Genomic DNA, 27,697 nt, shown 5'->3' with positions numbered 1-27,697 from the left:
CAACTAATATAAATATAATTATGTTTTTTTTAAATATCAAGATTTATTACATAGATAACTATATTGATTATATATATTGAAACAATGAACTCAAAGTATAACATTATTCATTTAATACCTTGTTATTATAGACGACTTATGTTCGAAATCAATCATCTTCAACATGCTCTATATTTTAATAACAAGTTTTAGTTATTTGAAGTTATTTTCCATAATAACGAAATTCATAGTAGTTCATTAATATAATTATTTATATATACATTTCTATTGTTCGTGAATCGTCGGAGATGGTCGAAGGTTAAATGAATTTATGTAAACTGTTCCAAGAATTTTGAGACTCAACATTACCTACTTTGCTTATCGTGTCAGAATCATATAAAGATTAAGTTTAGATTTGGTCGGAAATTCCCGGGTCATCACATAAAGAAGACTTCGAATTCTTTGAAGCACCTCTTTGGCGTCGATTATGAGCAAAATCTTCTTAAAACTACAACGAAACCCTCTTGGAAGATGTTTCATCATTACAGCTATTTTGTCGTCGATTACGAGCAAAACCCTCTGAAAATTACATATGAAACCCTCGTGGAAGATGTTTTATCATTACAGATGTTTTGGCTTCGATTGCGAGCAAAACTCTCTTAAAATTACATACGAAACCCTCTTGGAAGATGTTTCGTCATTACAGATGTTTTATCGCCAGAAAGAGTGTTTTAACTTTGTCTTTGAAGGCCGAGTCCCGTTTTGATTTGCACGGAAGTCATTATCTGAAGCGCGAGTGTAACGACCCAGATTTTCCTGACTACTTGATTATACTATTTATATGATTTAATAATTCCGACTTGATAAGCAATGAATTTTAATAAGTATTGAACCTCCGGAAAGAGTTTTACACAAGCTTTTGGTCACCCTTTTATTCCGACGATTCACGAACGTCATAACTTGATTTAATTGTTTAATTGTTTAATTATTGTGTGTATATATGGATTTATATATATTTAACTTGAAAATATGATAATTAAATATCTCATTAAGTATATTAACAAAGTATTATGTATATATTTTCATACTACTAATTTAAAGAGTTTTTGAACAATATATATGTTACTATTTAAATGACGTAATTAACTTATGTTAAAATGTATTTACATATAATGTATTACGAGTGTAAATACATCCTTACAAGTATTTAATACACTTTATAATATACCAATACATATAAAGGATAGCTATACTCGTATTTCCGTTCAATTTCCTCAAGAATTCTACTCGCATTCATACAGTATTTTTACCCGTATTATACACAGCTTCTATAAGTATTTACTATTGGTATATACTAATAGAAATCTACAATTATTTGTGTAATATGTCACCCATGACCTAATCAATTTAATATGTCATCCATGACTTAAATAAGCATATTAACTTATCTTAGATATTTTCACTAAAAACCAAATTTTCAAGCCTATAAATAAGCACCATTTCTAACTCATTTTTATACATTCATTTCCTAAATTCTACTTTCAATTTTCACACACACTTGCAAGAACTCTCTCAAGTTTTGTTCTACTACTTCTTTTCAGCAACTTTACATTCTAAACTTGAGGTAAAAACTCTACTTCAACTCTTGTTCAATTCATATGTTTATAGCTATCTATATAAGAGTTTATAAACTAGAACATAGTTTAGTTGATTCTAAACTTGTTTAAAAAACTAATCTAATCTTTCTAACTTAACTCTAATAACACTTATTTATATGTATTATGATTTTATATTAAGTTAATATAAGAACTTATAACTTGTACATATGAAAAAACACCTTAAAACTTAACATATATCCTTTAATCTCCATTCGGTAAAAAGCGGGCTGTTTTGGGTTGGGAATTAAAAACCTATCTTAGACTTTGAGTTCGAGGCTAATACTTTGGAAATATGTTAATATATGTAAATAAGACTTCCAGTATTTTTTTCATGATTTTAGACAAAGTGGAAGTATTTTATCAAAAAATCATATATTGGGTGGGTGTCGGGATTCTTCCAAATCTGTCCACCTGCACAAAAAGAGGGTAAAACTCTGAATATTAATACATGGGTTGAACTTTTCGAATTGTTTTTGAAAAATTAACTTCTTAAGGAATCCATAGCAATTTGATTCACTTTAAACGGAGTTGTAATGAATATTTGGCGAGCAAAACAAAATCTGCTAAAATTAACGTTGTATGGACCAAATTTATATTGTAAAAACTATATTAACCATATCCTTGCTAACTTTTCCTATATCCTATATATATTTGGACATGTTATCATTAGTATAACAAAATATTATAATCTTAGTTAATTCCGAGATTGTATATATATATAATAATCTGGGTACATTCCATGACAATAAGTATACAATACGTTTTGATAAATCCTAAGACAATAAGTATACAATACGTTTTGAAAAATTCTAAGACAATACGTATACAATACATCTCTGAGTTGATGCAAAGATAATACGTATACAATACGTCGTGGGGGTAATTCTAAGATTATATATATACCGATTATTGGACTATTGGACATTTCGGACTATTTTGGACTACTAACAAAGGACTACTAACATAAAAATGTTAAAAATTAATTCTATGAACTTGTTTTATTTTATTCACATGTCATATTATTATCTGAATCATTATTATTGTTATAGGTTCGTGAATCCAAGGACGACGGCCATATTTTTAATAAGCTGAAAACTTATTATTAATGTACTTTTACTACCGTGAGTATATAGTCCCATTTTTAAACTCTAAAAATAATTGAGATGAGAATATATGCATTTTATGTTTTACGCCATGGACACAAGTACTTAAAATATATTCTACGTTGAGTTGTACCACCTTGCATATCTTCCCTAATAGCTTGGTAACTAATATTTACATGTTGTAAGAACATGTAAGCGCGAATCCTATTGATAGATCTATCGGGTTTGACAACCCCAACCGGGCTAGTCGCTCTAGTATCGTAAACGGTTGCATAGTACTTCGTTTTTACTACACTTGGTAGAGTGTAGGGAGATTTCATAATAAAGGGAATATGCCACATTAATGGTTAAGTATGGTTACCGAAGCGCTCAACAACTTATAGAATATCTTTATTGAAATGTTTGTAACTATGAAATCTTGTGGTCTATATTTTTATCGATGCTAGCTTTAAACCTATATATCTCACCAACCTTTGTGTTGACTGTTTAAGCATGTTTATTCTCAGGTCCTTAAGAAAGTCTTCTGCTGTTGCATTATCTGAGCAAGCTGTGCATGGAGTCTCATGCTTTTGTTTAAATGAAGTGTTGCATTCAATAAAACCTTTGTCATGTATTATATTCGACTGTTATGTCCCGTGTGTAGTTTTTAGAAACCGATGTATCATGGGGATTATTTCTTAAATAATCGCCCACTTATTTAAAACATGCATTATGTATAATAATGGTGTGTTTTTTTTATGAAACGAATGCAATATTTTTCTAAAACGTATCATATATGAAATGTCCCGTTCATATTGATTATAAACGTTCCATATTAATTGATTTTGTTGCGAGGTTTTGACCTCTATATGTGATGTTTTTCTAAGACTGCATTCGATTTTTAAAACAAACCATAACTTTTTAAATATTACGATGATTATCAAATAATGATAATCTAAAATGCAGCGTTTTCACAAGACCATTACATAATGGTTTACAATAATATTACACAACAACATATGTCTTCGAATGCAATTTTTAACAATATTAAACAAGCATGGACTCCAAATCTAGTCCTTATTTTAGTATGCAACAGCGAAAGCTCTTAATAATCACCTGAGAATAAACATGCTTAAAACGTCAACAAAAATGTTGGTGAGTTATAGGTTTAACTTATATATTATCAAATCATAATAATAGACCACAAGTTTTCATCTTTTAATAACATACAATCTGTATAAAAATCATTCATATGTTGAACACCTGGTAACCGACATTAACAAAATGCATATAGAATATCCCCAAAACAGAAATTCATCTGTACAAATAACTCGAAGTACTAAAGCATACCATTTTCCAGTATGGGGGGAGTTAGTGCCCGTAGATCTACCTTTAGGATTCGCGTCAATTAGGGTGTCTGTTCCCTAATTCTTAGGCTACCAAGCTAAAAGGGTGATATTCAGTATTCATAATCCAACATAGAATGTAATTTCAAACACTTGTGTCTATTTTGTAAAACATTTATAAAATTGCATGTATTCTCATCCCAAAAATATCAGATTTAAAAGTAGGACTATAACTCACTTTCACAGATTTTACTTCGTCGAAAGATAAGACTTGGCCACTGGTCGATTCACGAACCTATAATAATATGTATATATACATCAAAGTATGATTGAAATATATTTACAATATTTTTTTATTACGTTTTAATGTTTTAAGTTTATTCAGTTAGTTGTCCTCGTTAGTAACCTACAACTAGTTGTCCACAGTTAGATGTACAGAAATAAATTAATACATATTATCTTGAATCAATCCACGACCCAGTGTACACACGCCTCAGGCTATATCACAACTCAAAGTATATATATTTTTGGAATCAACCTCAACCCTGTATAGCTAACTCCAACATTACTGCATATAGAGTGTCTATGGTTGTTCCAAATAATATATATACATGGGTCTATATGATATGTCAAAACATTGTATACGTGTCTATGGTATACCAAGATTACATAATATGTTAGAATACATGTATAATACAATATAAGTTAGCTAGGATATGATTAATATAAATTTGTTATAAAATTTTCGTAGCTACAACAAGTAAAATTTTCCAACTTGTTTTACCCATAACTTCTTCGTTTTAAATCCGTTTTGAGTGAATCAAGTTGCTATGGTTTCATATTGAACTTAATTTTATGAATCTAAACATAAAAGGTATAAGTTTATAGTTGGAAATACAGGTTACATGTCATTTACTAAAGAGGTAGTCATTTTCGTCGAAAGAACGACATCTTGATGACCATTTTGAAAAACATACTTTCACTTTGAGTTTAAGCATGATTTTTGGATATAGTTTCATGTTCATAATAAAAATCATTTTCCCAGAAGAACAGCTTTTAAATCAAAGTTTATCATAGTTTTAATTAACTAACCCAAAACAGCCCGTGGTGTTACTACGACGGTGTATGTCAGGTTTTACGGTGTTTTTCGTGTTTTCAGGTTTTAAATCGTTAAGTTAGCATATCATATAGATATAGAACATGTGTTTAGTTGATTTTAAAAGTCAAGTTAGAAGGATTAACTTTTATTTGCGAACAAGTTTAGAATTAACTAAACTATGTTCTAGTGATTACAAGTTTAAACCTTCGAATAAGATAGCTTTATATGTATGAATTGAATGATGTTATAAACATCATTACTATCTCAAGTTTTGTGGATAAACCTACTAAAAAAGAGAAATATGGATCTAGCTTCAAAGGATCCTTGGATGGCTTGAAAGTTCTTGAAGCAGAATCATGACACAAAAACAAGTTCAAGTAAGATTATCACTCAAAATAAGATTGTTATAGTTATAGAAATTGAACCAAAGTTTGAATATGAGTATTACCTTGAATTAGAAAGATATCTTACTGTAAATAAGAAAGATTTCTTGAGATTGGATAATCACTTGAAATGGATTTGCAAGATTGGAAGTAAGCTAGTAAACTTGAAAGTATTCTTGATTTTATGAAACTAGAACTTGTAGAATTTATGAAGAACACTTAGAACTTGAAGATGGAACTTGAGAGAGATCAATTAGATGAAGAAAATTAAAGAATGAAAGTATTTGTAGGTGTTTTTGGTCGTTCATAATGGATTAGATATAAAGGATGTGTAATTTTGTTTTCATGTAAATAATTCATGAATGATTTGTAATATTTTTGTAATTTTGTGTAATCATTCATGCTAGTTGCCAAATAATGGTTCTCAAATATTTAATGACTCACATAGGCTGCTAAGGAGCTGATTATTGAGTGTATATACCAATAGTATATACATCTAGAAGCTGTGTATTGTACGAGTACGAATACGGGTGCATACTAGTAAAATTGTTGATGAAAATGAACGAGAATGTAATTGTAGGCATTTTTGTTAAGTAGAAGTACTTTGATATATGTCTTGAAGTATTTCAAAAGTGTATTAATACATCTTAATACACTACATGTACATACATTTTAACTGAGTCGTTAAGTCACCGTTAGTCGTTACATGTAAGTGTTGTTTTGAAACCTTTAAGTTAACGATCTTGTTAAATGTAATTAATCCATTGTTATTATACTTAAATGAGATGTTAAATTATTATATTATCATAATATTTTTATGTATTAATATATCTTAATATGATATATATATACATTAAAATGTCGTTACAACGATAATCGTTACGTATATGCCTTGTTTCGAAATCCTTAAGTTAGTAGTCTTATTTTTACATATGTAGTTCATTGTTAACACACTTAATGATATATTTAATTAACATTTTATCATGTTACATATAGTGTAACAATATCTTAATATGATACATATATATTTAGTAAGACATTGTTATAACGATAATCGTTATATATATCGTTTCGTGTTTCTTAACTTAGTAATCTCATTTTTATGTATATAACTCATTGTTAATATACCTAGTGAGATACTTACTTATCATAATATCATGTTAACTACAAATATATCTCCCTATATGTATCATCATATAGTTTTTACAAATTTTAACGTTCGTGAATTGCCGGTCAACTTGGGTGGTCAATAGTCTATATGAAACTCATTTCAAATAATCAAGTCTTAACAAGTTTGATTGCTTAACATGTTGGAAACATTTAATCATATAAACATAGTTTTCATTTAATATATAAGCATGAAAAAGTTCGGGTCACTACAGTACCTACCCGTTAAATAAATTTCGTCCCGAAATTTTAAGCGGTTGGAGGTGTTGACGCATCTTCTGGAAATAGGTGAGGGTATTTCAGTTTCATCTGATCTTCACACTCCCAGGTGAACTCGGGTCCTCTACGAGCATTCCATCGAACCTTAACAATTGGTATCTTGTTTTGCTTAAGTCTTTTAACCTCACGATCCATTATTTCGATAGGTTCTTCGATGAATTGCAGTTTTTCGTTGATTTGGATTTCGTATAACGGAATAGTGAGATCTTCTTTAGCAAAACATTTCTTCAGATTCGAGACGTGGAAAGTGTTATGTACAGCCGCGAGTTGTTGAGGTAACTCAAGTCGATAGGCTACTGGTCCGACACGATCTATAATCTTGAATGGCCCAATGTACCTTGGATTTAGTTTCACCCGTTTACCAAATCGAACAACGCCTTTCCAAGGTGAAACCTTAAGCATGACCATTTCTCCAATTTCAAATTCTATATCTTTTCTTTTAATGTCCGCGTAGCTCTTTTGTCGACTTTGAGCGATTTTCAATCGTTGTTGAATTTGAATAATCTTCTCGGTAGTTTCTTGAATTATCTCCGGACCCGTAATCTATCTATCCCCCACTTCACTCCAACAAATCGGAGACCTACACTTTCTACCATAAAGTACTTCAAACTGCGCCATCTCAATGCTCGAATGGTAGCTGTTGTTGTAGGAAAATTTTGCTAACGGTAGGTGTCGATCCCAACTATTTCCGAAATCAATAACACATACTCGTAGCATGTCTTCAAGCGTTTGTATCGTCCTTTTGCTCAGCCCATCAGTTTGTGGATAATAGGCAGTACTCATATCTAGACGAGTCCCTAATGCTTGTTGCAACGTCTGCAAGAACCTTGAAATAAATCTGCCATCCCTATCGGAGATGATAGAGACTGGTATTCCATGTATGGAGACGACTTCCTTCAAGTATAATCGCGCCAACTTCTCCATTTTATCATCTTCTCTCATTGGCAGGAAGTGTGCTGACTTGGTGAGACGATCGACTATTACCCAAATAGTATCAAAACCACTTGCAGTCCTTGACAATTTAGTGATGAAATCCATGGTAATATTTTCCCATTTCCATTCCGGGATTTCGGGTTGTTGAAGTAGACCTGATGGTTTCTGATACTCAGCTTTAACCTTAGAACACGTCAAACATTCTCCTACATATTTAGCAATAACGGCTTTCATACCCGGCCACCAAAAATGTTTCTTGAGATCCTTGTACATCTTTCCAGCTCCGGGATGTATTGAATATCTCGTTTTATGTGCTTCCCCAAGTACCATTTCTCTCACATCCCCAAACTTTGGCACCCAAATTCTGTCATTCCTATACCGGGTTCCGTCTTTCCGAATATTAAGATGTTTCTCCGATCCTTTAGGTATTTCATTCTTTATATTTCCTTCTTTTACAACTCCCTGTTGCACCTCTTTTATTTGAGTAGTAAGGTTAGTACGAATAATTATATTCATAGCTTTTACCCGTATAGGTTCTATGTCCTTTCTACTCAAAGTGTCGGCTACCACATTCGCCTTCCCCAGGTGGTAACGAATCTCAAAGTCATAATCATTTAACAATTCAATCCACCTACGCTGCCTCATGTTCAGTTGTTTCTGATTAAATATGTGTTGAAGACTTTTGTGGTCGGTATATATAATACTTTTGACCCCATATAAGTAGTGTCTCCAAGTCTTTAATGCAAAAACAACCGCGCCTAATTTCAAATCATGCGTCGTATAATTCTGCTCATGAATCTTCAATTGTCTAGACGCATAAGCAATTACCTTCGTTCGTTGCATTAATACACAACTGAGGCCTTGCTTTGAGGCATCACAATATATCACAAAATTATCATTCCCTTCAGGCAATGACAATATAGGTGCCGTAGTTAACTTATTCTTCAACAATTGAAATGCTTTCTCCTGCTCATCCTTCCATTCAAATTTCTTTCCTTTATGCGTTAATGCAGTCAAGGGTTTTGCTATTTTTGAAAAATCTTGGATAAACCTTCTGTAGTAACCAGCCACCCCTAAAAATTGGCGTATGTGTTTCGGAGTTTTCGGGGTTTCCCAATTTACAACGGTTTCAATCTTTGCCTGATCAACCTGAATACCTTCTTTGCTCACGACATGTCCGAGGAATTTAACTTCTTTCAACCAAAATGCACACTTTGAAAACTTAGCGTACAGTTTTTCTTTCCTCAACAATTCCAGTACTTTCCTCAAATGTTCTTCATGCTCTTGATCATTCTTTGAGTAAATAAGTATGTCATCGATGAAAACAATGGCAAACTTGTCGAGATATGGTCCACACACTCTGTTCATGAGGTCCATGAACACAGCTAGTGCATTAGTCAAACAAAACGGCATAACCATAAACTCGTAATGACCGTATCGCGTCCTGAAAGCAGTTTTCGGAATATCATCCTCCTTCACCCTCATTTGATGATATCCGGAACGTAAATCGATCTTCGAATAAACCGACGAGCCTTGTAGCTGATCAAATAAATCATCGATTCTCGGTAGTGGATAACGGTTCTTGATGGTAAGTTTGTTCAACTCTCTATAGTCGATACACAACCTGAATGTACCATCTTTTTTTTTGACAAACAAAACAGGAGCTCCCCAGGGTGATGTACTTGGTCGAATGAAACCACGCTCCAGAAGTTCTTGTAATTGACTTTGTAATTCCTTCATTTCACTGGGTGCGAGTATGTATGGAGCACGAGCTACTGGTGCAGCTCCTGGAACAAGGTCTATTTGAAATTCAATGGATCGATGTGGGGGTAGTTCCAGTAATTCTTTCGAAAATACATCGGAAAATTCTTTTGCGACGGGAACATCATTGATGTTCTTTTCTTCGGGTTTGCCTACTTCGATGTGTGCTAGAATGGAATATCAACCTTTTTTTATTAGTTTTTGCGCCTTCAAACTACTAATAAGATTTAGCTTGTTGCTCTTTTCTCCGTACACCATTAAGAGTTTTCTCTTTTCGCGCATAATACGAATCGCATTTTTGTAACAAACGATTTCTGCTTTCACCTCTTTCAGCCAGTCCATTCCGATTATCACATCAAAACTTCCTAACTCTACTAGTATCAAATCAATCTTAAATGTTTCGCTAACCAGTTTAATTTCTCGATTTTGACATATTTTATCTGCTGTAATTAATTTACCATTTGCTAATTCGAGTAAGAATTTATTATCCAAAGGCGTCAATGGGCAACTTAATTTGGCACAAAAATCTCTACTCATATAGCTTCTATCCGCACCCGAATCAAATAAAATGTAAGCAGGTTTTTCATCAATAAGAAACGTACCCGTAACAAGCTTCGGGTCTTCCTGTGCTTCTGTTGCATTGATGTTAAAGACTCTTTCACGGCTTTGCCCATTTGTATTTCCTTGGTTTGGGCATTTACTCTTGACGTGGCCCGGTTTTCCACATCCATAACAAATAAAGGCGGCATTACTTGTCCCGACATTACTGGTTGCATTATTTTTGTTAATCGCCGGTCCGTAGATTTCACACTTCGTTGCGCCATGACCACCTCTATTACACTTGGTACATGTTGTCATGCAAAACCCAGTCGGATGGTATCCTTCACACCTCTGGCATGGTTTTTGCCTTTTGTTATTATTGTTGGGATGGTTGTTGTTGAAACGTTTATTGTAATTGTTGTTGTTGGGATTGCGATTGTTGTTGTTGCGATTGATGTTGCGGTTGTTGGGATAGTTGTTGCGATTTTGATTGTGATTGTTGTTGTATTGGTGACCCTTGTCACTGGTTTCCTCCCATTTTCTCTTGAGTTGTTTCGTGTTGGCTTCTTCGGTCGCCTGCTCTTTAATTCGTTCCTCAATTTGATTTAAGAGTTTGTGAGCCATTCAACTTGCCTTTTGTATGGAAGCGGGCTCGTGTGAACTTATATCCTCTTGGATCCTTTCCGGTAACCCCTTCACAAATGCGTCGATCTTCTCTTCTTCATCTTCGAACGCTCTTGGACACAATAGGCACAATTCTGTGAATCGTCGTTCGTAGGTGGTAATGTCAAATCCTTGTGTTCGTAATCCTTTAAGCTCTACTTTGAGCTTATTGACCTCATTTCTGGGATGGTACTGCTCAGTCATCAAATGTTTGAATGCTAACCACGGTAGTGCGTACGCAGCATCTTGTCCCACCTGCTCTAGATAAGTATTCCACCATGTTAACGCAGTACCTGTGAAGGTATGCGTAATGTACTTTACTTTGTCTCCTTTGGTACACTTACTTATGGCAAAAACCGATTCAACCTATTCGGTCTACCATTTCAATCCGATTGGACCCTCGGTTCCATTGATCCAAAGGTTTGCAGGCAGTGAATTCTTTGTAGGAACACCCTACACGAGTTCCTGTAGAATTTGTTCCACTGCTGGAACCAGAGTTATTGTTGTTATTTTGCATTGTGGCTTGCACCGTAGCTATGTTCGCAGCAAGAAAGGCACGGAACTCTTCCTGGCTCATATTCACGGTGTGTCGAGTAGTTGGTGCCATTTCCTTCAAAAATAACCAAAAGAAATAAGTTAATCATATAGAATATTAAGAGTAGCCAATAGTATTTCGTAGCATAATATGAACTTATTTATAAAAGCTTTTTCTTCATATTAGCGTTTTATAGTTTTAATTCGGGTAGTACCTACTCGTTAAGTTCATACTTAGTAGCTAATATACAATTCAACTACTACAATTCTATATGAAAAACTGATAAAAAAAATATTTCACATTCAAACTTTTATACAAAATTTTACAAACTTACAATACCGCTATTATACATATAGCATGAAATATAGCACACAATAACTTTGATACAAGATAATTGTGAAGATAATTCTAGCAAGTACGCAAGTCATTCAGCAAAGGCAATAAAGACACGTAATTCATACGTCCAGAAACAAGTCATGCATTCTGGTTTTACCAGGACTACTTCCCATCCTTGGTCTTGTGGAACATAACCGTTATGGCCGTTGATAAGACAGCATGTTGTAACATCGTCAAAGGGACGAGGGTTACGTAATGTCCAACAGCCCCGTAACAATCTAAAAACCTTGTTTCTCACCCCAACTACTGAGTCTGTCACTTGTGGGAATGCTTTATTTAATAGTTGTAATCCGGTGTTCTTTTTCTCACTTTGGTGAGAAGCGAACATCACTAACCCATAAGCATAACATGCTTCTTTATGTTGCATGTTAGAAGCTCTTTCTAACTCACGAAGTCCTATGTTGGGATATGTTGAGTCAAAATAAGTTCTTAACCCGTAGCGTAAAATTGCACTTGGGTTTCCCGCATTTAGTGATTTAAAGAAAACACGGCGTAACTTACGGTCTCCCAAATGTGATATACCCCATCTTTCAAAGGATAGCCTTTTATAAACTAAGGCATGATTGGAACTTTCATCAAATGTTCTACAAACTAATTTCGCCGTAAATAATTGTGTCGACGAATTCTGACCGACTTTAGACAAGATCTCCTCAATCATGTTCCCGGGTAGGTCTTCTAAAATTTTTGGTTGTCTATCCTTAACATCCATTGTGTTTTTATACTGTAAAACAGACGAGGATTAGATTCGTAAAAGATACTTATCAAATAATACAAGCAATTTTTACATATAACATGAAAGTACAAGCACACTTATATTACATATATTACACCGCAAGATTACAATTCTTTATTCCGATTCACTTGTTTCTTCTTCTTCTTCTTCGGACTTGGTTTGTTTCGTTAATTTCCTAGGGATATATGGTGCTCCCCTAATACGAGCCGTTCTTTTCACAAATGGTCTAGAAAAACCTGGTGGCTTAGAGGTTCCCGGGTTATTGTTACAACTTAAGAAATACGGGTGTTGACGATACTTATAAAGTTCATCGGGGTTGGAATCAGGTTTCTCTATTTTGATGCCCTTTCCCTTATTATTTTCTTTCACTTATTCAAATTGGGTCGACGTAATTTCTATAACATCATCGAAATCCTCATCGGGATCTGATTCGGAAAATTGATAATCTTCCCAATATTTTGTTTCCTCGGCGAAAACACCATTGACCATTATTAACTTTGGTCCATTGGTTGAGGATTTTCATTTATTTATCCGTTTTTCAGTGGTTCCTAATATTTCTCCTTCCGGAACCTCTTCTTCTTCTGGTTCCTCTTCTTCCGGTTTCTCTTCTTCTGGTTCCTCTTCTTCCAGTTCCTCTTCTTCCGGTTCTTCAGGAACTTGTGAATCTTCCCAATATATATTCGACTCTTCATTATTATTAGGTGAGTCGATGAGATTTGTACTAGAGGTGGACATCTATCATACAATATCAAACATGTTAAGAGATTAATATATCACATAATATTTACATGTAAAAATATATAGTTTACAACTAAAAATGTTGAGCAATCGTTTTTAAAGAAAACACGGTCGAAGTCCAGACTCACTAATGCATCCTAACAACTCGGTTAGACACACACTAATGTAAATTTTTCTGGTTCTCTAAGACCAATGCTCGGATACCAACTGAAATATCCCGTTCATATTGATTATAAACGTTCCATATTAATTGATTTCGTTGCGAGGTTTTGACCTCTATATGTGATGTTTTTCAAAGACTGCATTCGATTTTTAAAACAAACCATAACTTTTTAAATATTACGACGATTATCAAATAATGATAATCTAAAATGTAGCGTTTTCACAAGACCATTACATAATGGTTTACAATAATATTACACAACAACATATGTCTTCTAATGCAATTTTTAACAATATTAAACAAGCATGGACTTCAAATCTTGTCCTTATTTTAGTATGCAACAGCGGAAGCTCTTAATAATCACCTGAGAATAAACATGCTTAAAACGTCAACAAAAATGTTGGTGAGTTATAGGTTTAACCTATATATTATCAAATCATAATAATAGACCACAAGTTTTCATCTTTTAATAACATACAATCTGTATAAAAATCATTCATATGTTGAACACCTGGTAACCGACATTAACAAAATGCATATAGAATATCCCCAAAATAGAAATCCATCTGTACAAATAACTCGAAGTACTAAAGCATACCATTTTCCAGTATAGGGGGAGTTAGTGCCCGTAGATCTACCTTTAGGATTTGGGTCAATTAGGGTGTCTGTTCCCTAATTCTTAGGCTACCAAGCTAAAAGGGTGATATTCGGTATTCATAATCCAACATAGAATGTAATTTCAAGCACTTGTGTATATTTTGTAAAACATTTATAAAACTGCATGTATTCTCATCCCAAAAATATTAGATTTAAAAGTGGGACTATAACTCACTTTCACGGATTTTACTTCGTCGAAAGATAAGACTTGGCCACTGGTCGATTCACGAACCTATAACAATATGTACATATACTTCAAAGTATGATCGAAATATATTTACAACATTTTTTTATTACGTTTTAATGTTTTAAGTTTATTCAGTTAGTTGTCCTCGTTAGTAACCTGTAACTAGTTATCCACAGTTAGATGTACAGAAATAAATTAATACATATTATCTTGAATCAATCCACGACCCAGTGTATACACGCCTCAGGCTAGATCACAACTCAAAGTATATATATTTTTGGAATCAACCTCAACCCTGTATAGCTAACTCCAACATTACTGCATATAGAGTGTCTATGGTTGTTCCAAATAATATATATACATGGGTCTATATGATATGTCAAAACATTGTATACGTGTCTATGGTATCCCAAGATTAAATAATATGTTAGAATACATATATAATACAATATAAGTTAGCTAGGATATGATTGATATAAATTTGTTATAATATTTTCGTAGCTACAACAAGTAAAATTTTCCAATCTTGTTTTATCCATAACTTCTTCGTTTTAAATCCGTTTGGAGTGAATCAAGTTGCTATGGTTTCATATTGAACTTAAGTTTATGAATCTAAACATAAAAGGTATAAGTTTATAGTCGAAAATACATGTTACATGTCATTTACTAAAGAGGTAGTCATTTCCGTCGAAAGAACGACATCTTGATGACCATTTTGAAAAACATACTTTCACTTTGAGTTTAACCATGATTTTTGGATATAGTTTCATGTTCATAAGAAAAATCATTTTCCCAGAAGAACAACTTTTAAATCAAAGTTTATCATAGTTTTTAATTAACTAACCCAAAACAGCCCGTGGTGTTACTACGACGGCGTATGTCCGGTTTTACGGTGTTTTTCGTGTTTCCAGGTTTTAGATCGTTAAGTTAGCATATCATATAGATATAGAACATGTGTTTAGTTAATTTTAAAAGTCAAGTTAGAAGGATTAACTTTTGTTTGCGAACAAGTTTAGAATTAACTAAACTATGTTATAGTGATTACAAGTTTAAACCTTCGAATAAGATAGCTTTATATGTATGAATCGAATGATGTTATGAACATCATTACTTTCCTCAAGTTTTGTGGATAAACCTACTGGAAAAGAGAAAAATAGATCTAGCTTCAAAGGATCCTTGGATGGCTTGAAAGTTCTTGAAGCAGAATCATGACACAAAAACAAGTTCAAGTAAGATTATCACTCGAAATAAGATTGTTATAGTTATAGAAATTGAACCAAAGTTTGAATATGAGTATTACCTTGAATAAGAAAGATATATTACTATAAATAAGAAAGATTTCTTGAGATTGGATGATCACTTGAAATGGATTTGCAAGATTGGAAGTAAGCTAGTAAACTTGAAAGTATTCTTGATTTTATGAAACTAGAACTTGTAGAATTTATGAAGAACACTTAGAACTTGAAGATGGAATTTGAGAGAGATCAATTAGATGAAGAAAATTGAATAATGAAAGTATTTTTAGGTGTTTTTGTTCGTTCATAATGGATTAGATATAAAAGATGTGTAATTTTGTTTTCATGTAAATAATTCATGAATGATTTGTAATTTTTTTTTATAATTTTGTGTAATCATTCATGCTAGTTTCCAAATGATGGTTCCCACATGTTTAATGACTCACATGGGCTGCTAAGGAGCTGATTATTGAGTGTATATACCGATAGTATATACATCTAGAAGCTGTGTATTGTACGAGTACGAATACGGGTGCATACGAGTAAAATTGTTGATGAAAATGAACGAGAATGTAATTGTAAGTATTTTTGTTAAGTAGAAGTACTTTGATATATATCTTGAAGTCTTTTAAAAGTGTATTAATACATCTTAATACACTACATGTATATACATTTTAACTGAGTCGTTAAGTCACTGTTAGTCGTTACATGTTAGTGTTGTTTTGAAACCTTTAAGTTAACGATCTTGTTAAATGTAATTAATCCATTGTTATTATACTGAAATGAGATGTTAAATTATTATATTATCATAATATTTTTATGTATGAATATATCTTAATATGATATATATACATTTAAATGTCGTTACAACGATAATCGTTACGTATATGCCTTGTTTCGAAATCCTTAAGTTAGTAGTCTTGTTTTTACATATGTAGTTCATTGTTAACACACTTAATGATATATTTAATTAACATTTTATCATGTTACATATAGTGTAACAATATCTTAATATGATACATATATATTTAGTAAGACATTGTTATAACGATAATCGTTATATATATCGTTTCGTGTTTCTTAACTTAGTAATCTCATTTTTATGTATATAACTCATTGTTAATATACCTAGTGAGATACTTACTTATCATAATGTCATGTTAACTACAAATATATCTCCCTATACGTATCATCATATAGTTTTTACAAATTTTAACGTTCGTGAATCGCCGGTCAACTTGGGTGGTCAATTGTCTATATGAAACTCATTTCAAATAATCAAGTCTTAATAAGTTTGATTGCTTAACATGTTGGAAACATTTAATCATATAAACATAGTTTTCATTCAATATATAAGCATGGAAAAGTTCGGGTCACTACAATATAGAGGTCAAATACCTCGCTATGGGACCAATGAATAACGTACTGTGTTTATAGTAATATGGACGGGTCATTTCAGTTGGTATCAGAGCAGGGGTCTTAGCGAACCAGGTCTTGCATTAGTGTGTCTAACTGATAGATGTTAGGATGCATTAGTGAGTCTGGACTTCGACAGTGTCTGCATATCAAAAGTTTTGCTTATCATTTCTTGTCGGAAATTACCTGCTTATCATCTTAAGTCTAGACGCGTCTTACTGCATTTATTGCATAGATAGTGTATAGACAAATTTCATATCTTAAGCATATCTATTACAGTAAACTATGTCTAACATCTTCCATAAAATCCTTCGTAACTTATGGGATTCTGGTATTATAAATACATATATAAATTATGTATTGAGGAATACCAAACTAGTCCTATAATTTATTTCATTTCAAAAATCTTTTCCCTACTCTGTACGAGATGGATCCTTCAACTGGTTCAAGTTCATCAGATTCCGACAGCTATTCCGATATGGATATTCACCTGAGCTCCGAAAGCAATGTAACCGGAATGGATCAACCGATTAGCCATCATTTATTCTGGATGGATTGAGGATGGGTTCGTAGATGACTCAGTTAATGGAGACGAGAAGAAGGCGATTCTTTCCATACACCAAATTTCCTTCTCGGCGAAGAACCTGAAGCATTTACCAGTGAACCAGTCCGAAACACCATTTTCACCCTCATTTCCAAAGTATCTCGCCACGGTTATATATTATCTAAACTTCTAGATCTTATTCATCCGCTCGTTCCAACCGCCAATCATTCCAGTGTACTAGAAGAAGTCAACGAGCTTCGCTCTAGAGTGGTGGCTTTGGAGAATATGATCCAGAACTTACAAGCATCACAAGCCCCACAAGCACCAACTGCACCACCCGCATCCATACCAACAGTACCATTACCACCACCACCAACATCCGCATCGCAAGCCCCAACATCACAATCTGTCCCACGAGCATCAACGTCATACGCCCTGTAGATACCAAGGAATACCAACAACATCAAACGATGAAGTATTGATTCATAACTTCATCGGAGAAATATTCTATGGTGATTATGTAATCTCAAAAGTTTTAGAGATTATTTATTCTAATCATAACCGTAAATCAAGACGAGTGGATGGATAGAGATGATAGAGGGGAGAATATAAACCCTGACAGGAATGGTACGTGCGTTACAAAATAGACTTGTTATACAAGCAGCACCAGCAGTACCGATAGCATCACTAGTACCAGCAGCACCTACAACATCACAAGCTCCGCCAGTTCCATAATAACCGACATCATCACAAATCAACAACGAGCATATTGTATCAACGAGTTATGAAGTATTAACTCATTCCCTCTGAAAAATTTATATGTATATATATATATATATATATATATATATATATATATATATATATATATATATATATATATATATATATATATATATATATATATGAGTTTTTAAACCACAATATATCTTTTCGTACTAAGCTATTACGTGTGAATGTTAAAGGGTAGATACTACTCGGTTAATTCATATTACTAATATGCTATGATGTACATCCTTCGTTAATGACTTACCAATCATTAATTATAATCTCTGCTTCAACTCAATAGATTCCATTTCATAATAAACCAAGTGTATTGTTCGAGTACGTGTTAGATTTCACACTTTCATTTTTGATGTACTCGAAACTTTCTAGAAAACATCATTCGTGTCTTGCGAAGTTCACAAGAATTCTACGAAAATCAACATCAATCACCGAGGAGATATCAATAAAAATGAATAATGAAGTATTGAATGATAATTTCATTTACGTTGAATAAATACTCCGCAAAAATTATGTAATCTCTAAAGTTTTAGGGGTTATTCATTCTAGCTTCAGCAAAAATCAAATGAGTTTAATAGTATATTAACTCATTAAATCTATATTACATCTGCAGAAAATATAAAAACATATATTTTCATAAAGACTGTAATAAAAATTCTCTTGTACAAAATATTACTTGTGAAACTTTAACGGGTAGGTAATACCCGAGAATTATACAAATTCACAATTAATATATTATACTGTACATTCTTCAATTCTGATTCAATAATCATTAACCATACTCACTACTTTTACAACAATATACATTCTTTCATAGAAACCAGAACAACCATTCTCATTCAAATTCAATTACATATTATGGTTTTGACAGATCAGAATCCAAGTCAAGATTAAACAGAAGACATCACTCTTAGATTCCTACATCCTTCAAAATCATACTTTAAATTCAAACTATACTAGAACATCACTTTTATTCACAAAACTCATAAAGATATTCGTATCATTCAAGATTCACGACGAATTCATTATACGGATATTGATGATGACAACCTGCGTATAAACCCTTCAAAATTCTTGAAAACACCTCAACTAAGGAACAATCGAGAGAATGAACCAATCACACGATACATACGAAGAATATATGCATATAGATATGCATCCGGAGGACACTTGGAACCTAAGCAAAGGTTCAACACATATCCGTGTGAGATCCTTTAGCATTATTATTACCCAAAATAACTTTACAATCCCTTTTCAAAATAGCGAATTTTGTCACAGCTCCAACAAGACAACTTCGACTTTTCATCCGGAGTAGCCTTATTATAACCTTGATATATACGTTATCTTTTCGCCATCATTACCGGGAAACCATTTATATCCCACCAGAATAGAGGTAAACTTAGCAACAACTTCATTGATCTTTGACTTTCCAAAAAATCATTACATTCATTGAAACTCTATCAAGTACTCATCTACATCTTATAACAATAATTGTCATACCAACCACCGAGAATTAGCAATCAGTATTTTGAATCTTGTAGCATTTCTACACCAACAGTTATATATACATATAACGTTTATCTCCTATACTTACATACTTCGAATGTGAAGTTTCTGAAAAATACCCCGAACTGCAAACTAGTTCTCTGAAATTGGAAAAATGCTAATGAAGCAGCAAAAACTGTAAACGACCTTGACAGTAAAAAGTTTGATAATAAAGAATAATATTTTGGCAATGCTCAGAAAAGTTGGAACTGAAAAACGGATTGAGCAAACCCTGAAGGAGGCTGTGGACAAATCACAAGGACTAAATCTGCCTTCAAAGAATCCAAATGATTCAGTGTCTGCTGAAGTCTTTAGCGAATACCTTGATCCTTACTCTAAACTCTTGTGGACAATATTCTTCATCATCCTCTGATCTTAGATATTCTAAGATATCATCGTATCTTTCTTTATAAATATCCTCCATATGTCTGAAGATATTTTCATAACTATTCTTATCTAAAATCTTTTATCCCTTCGCGCTATCAGTGTTACGTCATAAAGGAAACTGTTTTAGTTTCTAAATCTCGGAAAAATTCAAAATTTAAAAATATGAATGTTGTTGAAGTAGTGTTGCGAACTGAAGCATGAGTTAGTATAATATAATGACGCCTGATCAACTTGATTATATTACAGTAAGTCATGGTGATTTTCTAATGGAACATGATGATTCATAGACCATATCGTCATCATGCTCTATGTTACACGACTCTTACATTCTACCTAATCTCTAAACGTATCAAGAACATATTTTCGTGATAGTTCTATCTTTTCTCTTGAATTCTGGTAATTTGACTAATCAAGATCATGCTATTACAAATTATCTCTTAGAACATTAGTCATGTTCATCTGAAACTCCATACCTACGAATTCTGGACCATTACTCGCTTTACTTAAAATCGAGAAGAGAAAACAAAAGCATGAAGCTTCGAAATAGGAATAGGATTATAAATCACAACAAATGGAAGAGAGCAATAACCGTGAATGACAATACACAAGCACAGGAGCTCCAAAATATAAGAAAAAATATAAGCACGACAACAACACAGAGAATTACAAACCGTGTATATCAATGCGTATAGCAATATAAAGACACGGGAGAACTAAAAACACTATGAACCAAAGAGCATAGTAGAAGTAAACAGATTCCTCCAGTGGTAGATGAAAAAGAAGAATGACAGATGTGATAGTCAAGAATATATCAAGAATTAGAACTAGATGGAGCATATTGACGAATGTTTTGAAAGTATGAATTAAGGAAGAAAGTATAGAAGATGAGAGATGTGAAAATAAGGAAACGAAGGGGGTGTTAATTTATAGCGAAATATCAGACATAGTAATCGAGGCAAATTACGCACCTAATCGAAGAAAATTCTAATTTCCTTAATTACCGAAAAATCAAATCTTATTAAGATTACAAAGATTTTATTTAATCCGGAAATCAACCGTGATGACGTCAAAAGTTAAGACGAATCTTTACTTTCCTCATTTCACTATTTTGCGATAGCTTCACTCATACACTTCACATAATCGAATTGTTTTATCCATATTACTCACTGATGATAAAACTCTAAATTTTCAACTCGTATTCGTCATGAAAACACACTTATTGTCAGCCATGACGATCTCGATCAAATTTCGGGACGAAATTTCTTTAACGGGTAGGTACTGTAACGACCAAGATTTTTCTGACTACTTGATTATACTATTTATATGATTTAATAATTCCGACTTGATAAGCAATGAATTTTAATTAGTATTGAACCTCCGAAAAGAGTTTTACACAAGCTTTTGGTCACCCTTTTATTCCGACGATTCACGAACGTCATAACTTGATTTAATTGTTTAATTATTGTGTATATATATGGATTTATATATATTTAACTTGAAAATATGATAATTAAATATCTCATTAAGTATATTAACAAAGTATTATATATATATTTTCATACTACTAATTTAAAGAGTTTTTGAACAATATATATGTTACTATTTAAACGACGTAATTAACTTATGTTAAAATGTATTTACATATAATGTATTACGAGTGTAAATACATCCTTACAAGTATTGAATACACTTTATAATATACCAATACATATAAAGAATAGCTATACTCGTATTTTCGTTCAATTTTCTCAAGAATTCTACTCGCATTCATACAGTATTTTTACCCGTATTATATACAGCTTCTAGAAGTATTTACTATTAGTATATACCAATAGAAATCTACAATTATTTGTGTAATATGTCATCCATGACATAATCAATTTAATATGTCATCCATGATTATTTTAACTTATCTTAGATATTTTTACTAAAAAATAAATTTTCAAGCCTATAAATAAGCACCATTTCTAACTTATTTTTACACATTCATTTTTCAAATTCTACTTCCAATTTTCACACACACTTGTAAGAACTCTCTCAAATTTTGTTCTACTACTTCTTTTCAGTAACTTTACATTCTAAACTAGAGGTAAAAACTCTACTTCAACTCTTGTTCAATTCATATGTTTATAGCTATCTATATAAGAGTTTATAAACTAGAACATAGTTTAGTTGATTCTAAACTTGTTTGAAAAACTAATCTAATATTTCTAACTTAACTCTAATAAAACTTATTTATATGTATTATGATGTTATATTAAGTTAATATAAGAACTTATAACTTGTACATATGAAAGAACACCTTGAAACTTAACATATATCCTTTAATCTCCATTCGATAAAAAGCGGGTTGTTTTGGGTTGGGAATTAAAAACCTATCTTAGACTTTGAGTTCGAGGCTAATACTTTGGAAATATGTTAATATATGTAAATAAGACTTCCAGTATTTTTTTCATGATTTTAGACAAAGTGAAAGTATTTTATCAAAAATCATATATTGGGTGGGTGCCGGGATTCTTCCAAATTTGTCCACCGGCAAAAAAAAGAGGGTGAAACTCTGAATATTAATACATGGGCTGAACTTTTCGAATTGTTTTTGAAAAATTAACTTCTTAAGGAATCCATATCAATTTGATTCACTTTAAACGGAGTTGTAATGAATATTTGGCGAGCAAAACAAAATCTGCTAAAATTAACGTTGTATGGACGAAATTTATATTGTAAAAACTATATTAACCATATCCTTGCAAACTTTTCCTATATCCTATATATATTTGGACATGTTATCATTAGTATAACAATATATTATAATCTTAGTTAATTCCGAGATTGTATATATATATAATAATCTTGGTACATTCCATGACAATAAGTATACAATACGTTTTGATAAATCCTAAGACTATAAGTATACAATATGTTTTGATAAATTCTAAGACAATATGTATACAATACGTCTCTAGGTTGATGCAAAGACAATACGTATACAATACGTCGTGGGGTAATTCTAAGATTATATATATACCGATTATTGGACTGTTGGACATTTCGGACTATTTTGGACTACTAACATAAAAATGTTAAAATATAATTCTATGAACTTGTTTTATTTTATTCACATGTCGTATTATTATCTGAATCAATATTATTGTTATAGGTTCGTGAATCCAAAGACGACGACCATATTTTTAATAAGCTGAAAACTTATTATTAATATACTTTTACTACCGTGAGTATATAGTCCCATTTTTAAACTCTAAAAATATTTTGGGATGAGAATATATGCATTTTATGTTTTACGCCATGGACACAAGTACTTAAAATATATTCTACGTTGAGTTGTACCACCTTGCATGTCTTCCCTAATAGCTTGGTAACTAATTTTTACATGTTGTAAGTACATGTAAGCGCGAATCCTATTAATAGATCTATCGGGTTTGACAACCTCAACCGGGCTAGTCGCTCTAGTATCGTAAACGGTTGCATAGTACTTCGTTTTTACTACACTTGGTATAGTGTAGGGAGATTTCATAATAAAGGGAATATGCCACATTAATGGTCAAATATGGTTACCGAAGCGCTCAACAACTTATAGAATATCTTTATTGAAATGTTTGTAACTATGAAATATTGTGGTCTATATTTCTATCGACGCTAGCTTTAAACCTATATATCTCACCAACCTTTGTGTTGACTGTTTAAGCATGTTTATTCTCAGGTTCTTAAGAAAGTCTTCCGCTGTTGCATTATCTGAGCAAGCTGTGCATGGAGTCTCATGCTTTTGTTTAAATGAAGTGTTGCATTCAATAAAACCTTTGTCATGTATTATATTCGACTGTTATGTCCCGTGTGTAGTTTTTAGAAACCGATGTATCATGGGGATTATTTCTTAAATAATCGCCCACTTGTTTATAACATGCATTATGTATAATAATGATTTTTTTTATGAAACGAATGCATTATTTTTCTAAAACGTATCATATAGAGGTCAAATACCTCTCTATGAGACCAATGAATTACGTACTACGTTTATAGTAATATGGACGGATCGTTTCAGTGAGTCCTATACTGAGTGTATAGAAATCATTATATGAAGCGCGAGTCCAATAATGAGTGTATTGAAGTCATTATCTGACAACAACCATATTGCATATCTCCCCCAAAATGATGAATTTGTTGTTAAATATATCATTTTAATGTGGTTGATGGAGTCGACAATCCCATTTAAAATTGAAGTTTCACCGAATATGGAATTGCCGAATCTTTTCAAAAATTTTCTGAAGTATAGGGTGAAAAGTGTGAAAGTTAACCTTTTGTTGAGTGTATGATTAAGATTTAAGAAAGCAGGACGACTTAGCAATTAAATAAAGAGTTTCTTCTTTAATTGCTTTCGCACGAACACCCATGGAGATCATGGAATGAATATTGATGATCATGGTATGAATGTTGAGGGTTTAGATTTAGGATTTAGATTGAGTTTTTAACACGAATGGTTTAGAGTTTAGGGTTTAGGGTTTAGGGTTTGGGGTTTTGGGTTTAGGGACTAAACCCAAAACACCAAACCCAAAACACTAAACCCAAAACACCAAACCGTAAACCCTAAACTCTAAATTGCCAAATTGGGCTAAATTTTGCTTCACAAAACATGAAGAAAAAAAACGTTAACATTGTTCACGATCAATATTATCTTGAATGTTATTTTTGTTGATCATTTTCCCGCCTAAAAAATAACATTCATTACGAAGTGTCTTTTCTAAATGTTCACATTTTCGTGTGATCTTGATGCCTGGAAAAAAATTCCAAAAAAATGAAAAAAAAGATTTTTTTGCTTCCCCCGCTTCCCCCCGATTGGTTACTTCCCCATTGATCCTGCCCCTATATATATATATATATATATATATATATATATATATATATATATATATATATATATATATATATATATGAAGGAGACATATGAAGGGTTAACCTTCTTGGAGACATTTTCATAGCTGGCCTTGCTAATTAGAGAAAATGCGAGTATGAAAGCATCAGCTACACGATAACTCAAAGGTTTTAATCTGTTATAATCCTCCTGTCCTGTTCCATATAATGTCGATTGCAGACTTAAAAGAAGCATACCAAAGTTATACGAATATAGACGTATATCAATTAATGATGTTTTAGATGAGTTTACTAGCAGTGTCCCACAATCCATGATTGATAGTCGCGCCATTGACAACAACATTCGCACTGGAATTATCAAATACAGTTGGCACATAATCGTGTTTTAAAATTAAAACACCATTAAAAAAAGGAATAATACAATTAAAACTCTGATGCAGGGAGACTGTCTCAATAAAGAACTTTTATTTTGAAACTTGCACTAAACAATTAACTGCACAAATATTCATCTGTTTGTAATAATAAACATTACAATAAACTATTCCACACTAATACTTAATACTTCATATAATCAGCATAAAAAATTATAGCAACAGTTGGTCAAACTTTTGTGATATAAAGGGGACGCGTATTGGAGCGGGGGGCGGGAAAAAAGTTAGAGGGTGTTGGCTTTTTTGACGAGTTTAGAAATGGAGGATTGAATTCGGACAGAGTTGGAATCGAATCTATCTTTACGTTTAAGGTGAATGCAGAAGATGACAACAATATTTCAAACTTGGGCTCTTGAGTAGGATTCTTGAAGGTTCATTGTTTGGTTTAGCTATAGTTCGGCTTTATGTTTTTTAATTTCTTTGTTATGTTTAATTCACGTCAAAGCTCGAGTTTAGTTAGCGTCTAGGTTCGTTTTGGTTAGGCTTGTTTTATGTCTTCGAGCTTTGTGATGTGGTGATCCTTTTGTTTCTCGGTTCTCTTGCCTTTTTTGGAGATAAGATTTTATAAAGTTATTGTTTTTTAAAAAAAAAATAATAATAAGAGCATCAGGAGTCGATGAAAAAAACCGCCGTTACATTGATTTAACGGTGGGGACGGTGGGAATCCCCACCCCGGCCCGCCTTTAATTCGTCGTTAAACTCCGGCGTCGGGTGTCACCGTTAGCCAGGCGACGGTGGTTGTAGCCTCAATGTTAATTTTTTTTTCTTTCTTCTTATTCTTCTTTATTTTTTCCTTCTATTTTCTTTCCTTATTTTTTATTTTGGTTCTTGTTTTTGAAGGTGGAAGCGTGCACTATCAAATGAAGAAGATGATAAAACATGGGTATTTTAGGTCAAAACATGGGCCAAAATTTGGGCTAAAAAGTGTGGCCAATTTTTTTTTTTAAAAATGGGCCGATTTATTTAAACAATTGGGCTAAAATTTTGGTTTATATATTTTTGTTAAACTAACATAATTATTGTTCTATTTATTTTATAATTTTATATGTTAGTTAGTTACATAAATAAATTAAAAAATAAACTAAACTAAATAATCAATAAGAAAAAAGAAAAAATAAATAAATAAATAATTGATTTAACACTGAAATTTAACACTGAACCATTTTCTCTGTTTTGGCTTCAGTGTTAAATCCAGTGTTAAATTTAACACTGAGATTTAACACTGAACGACTCCCTGTGCTCTAATAAAAACAAACATTTTTTACGTTTATTTTGTCTTATTAAACCCTATACATCCTAAAACACACGTGGGACTCTTGGTCGTATGATCAAGTCCAAAACGACAACAGTAAACAAGCCTTTTCACACTTGCAATTTTCATTCTTCCCCCCAACCTATATACAACTTGCAAAAAATACACCAAACTTCATGAGGTAAAATGTAAATTCTCTAAACTAAAATAAAAACTCCACCCTAACCGTTCGACAACCCGCATCTTCCGTCTCGCTCTGAGTTAAATTTCACCAACCACTCCGTTAAACTCAAAATATTTTTGCGAACAAAACGAAACTAACTACGTTTGAAACGGACACTTTTTAAAAAACGCTAAACGCAACGACATCCCGTATCTTCCCGCTCGCTGCGAGTTAAATTTTTCCGACAGCACCGCCAGACTCGAAATAATTTTATGAACAAAACGATACTAACTACGTTCAAAACGGACACTTTTTAAAAAACGCTAAACACAACGACAGCCCGTATCTTCCTACTCGCCGCGAGTTAAATTTTTTTGCCAGCACCATTAGACTCGAAATAATTTTATCAACAAAACGAAACAACTACGTTCGAACCAGACAGAATTTAAAATACAATAAAGACGACGAAACCAACAACGACGCATAACACGTGTGCCGTTTTTCATTCTGTAAATAAAACTGCGTTAAATATGAATACGCCGGCCGAAAGCCCCCGCCGCATCGCGCGGTTCGGAACGGACTAGTTCTATATCATGTTTGTTTTCAGTTTGCGAGATTGTGGTGAAGACATTATATAGTCGTCTAAGATAAAAACGTACATAACGAAAAACAAACAAAAACCCTAGATCTAAAAAGTAATCTGCGCCTCTCTTCATCTTCTTCATCTCATCTTGAATCTTCTTTCTCCATGTCTCCAT

The 27,697-nt window shown here is 32.6% G+C and overlaps 1 pseudogene; it reads right to left on the bottom strand.

Annotated features, from left to right (window-relative positions):
- LOC139859480 (rac-like GTP-binding protein ARAC1) overlaps nt 1-27,697 on the bottom strand; it is a 40,911-nt pseudogene extending 13,214 nt beyond the window's left edge.

This window comes from Rutidosis leptorrhynchoides, chromosome 7 (assembly GCF_046630445.1).
Source record: "Rutidosis leptorrhynchoides isolate AG116_Rl617_1_P2 chromosome 7, CSIRO_AGI_Rlap_v1, whole genome shotgun sequence".
In the NCBI taxonomy this organism is placed as follows: domain Eukaryota; kingdom Viridiplantae; phylum Streptophyta; class Magnoliopsida; order Asterales; family Asteraceae; genus Rutidosis; species Rutidosis leptorrhynchoides.
This window is presented reverse-complemented; position numbering and strand designations above follow the sequence as displayed.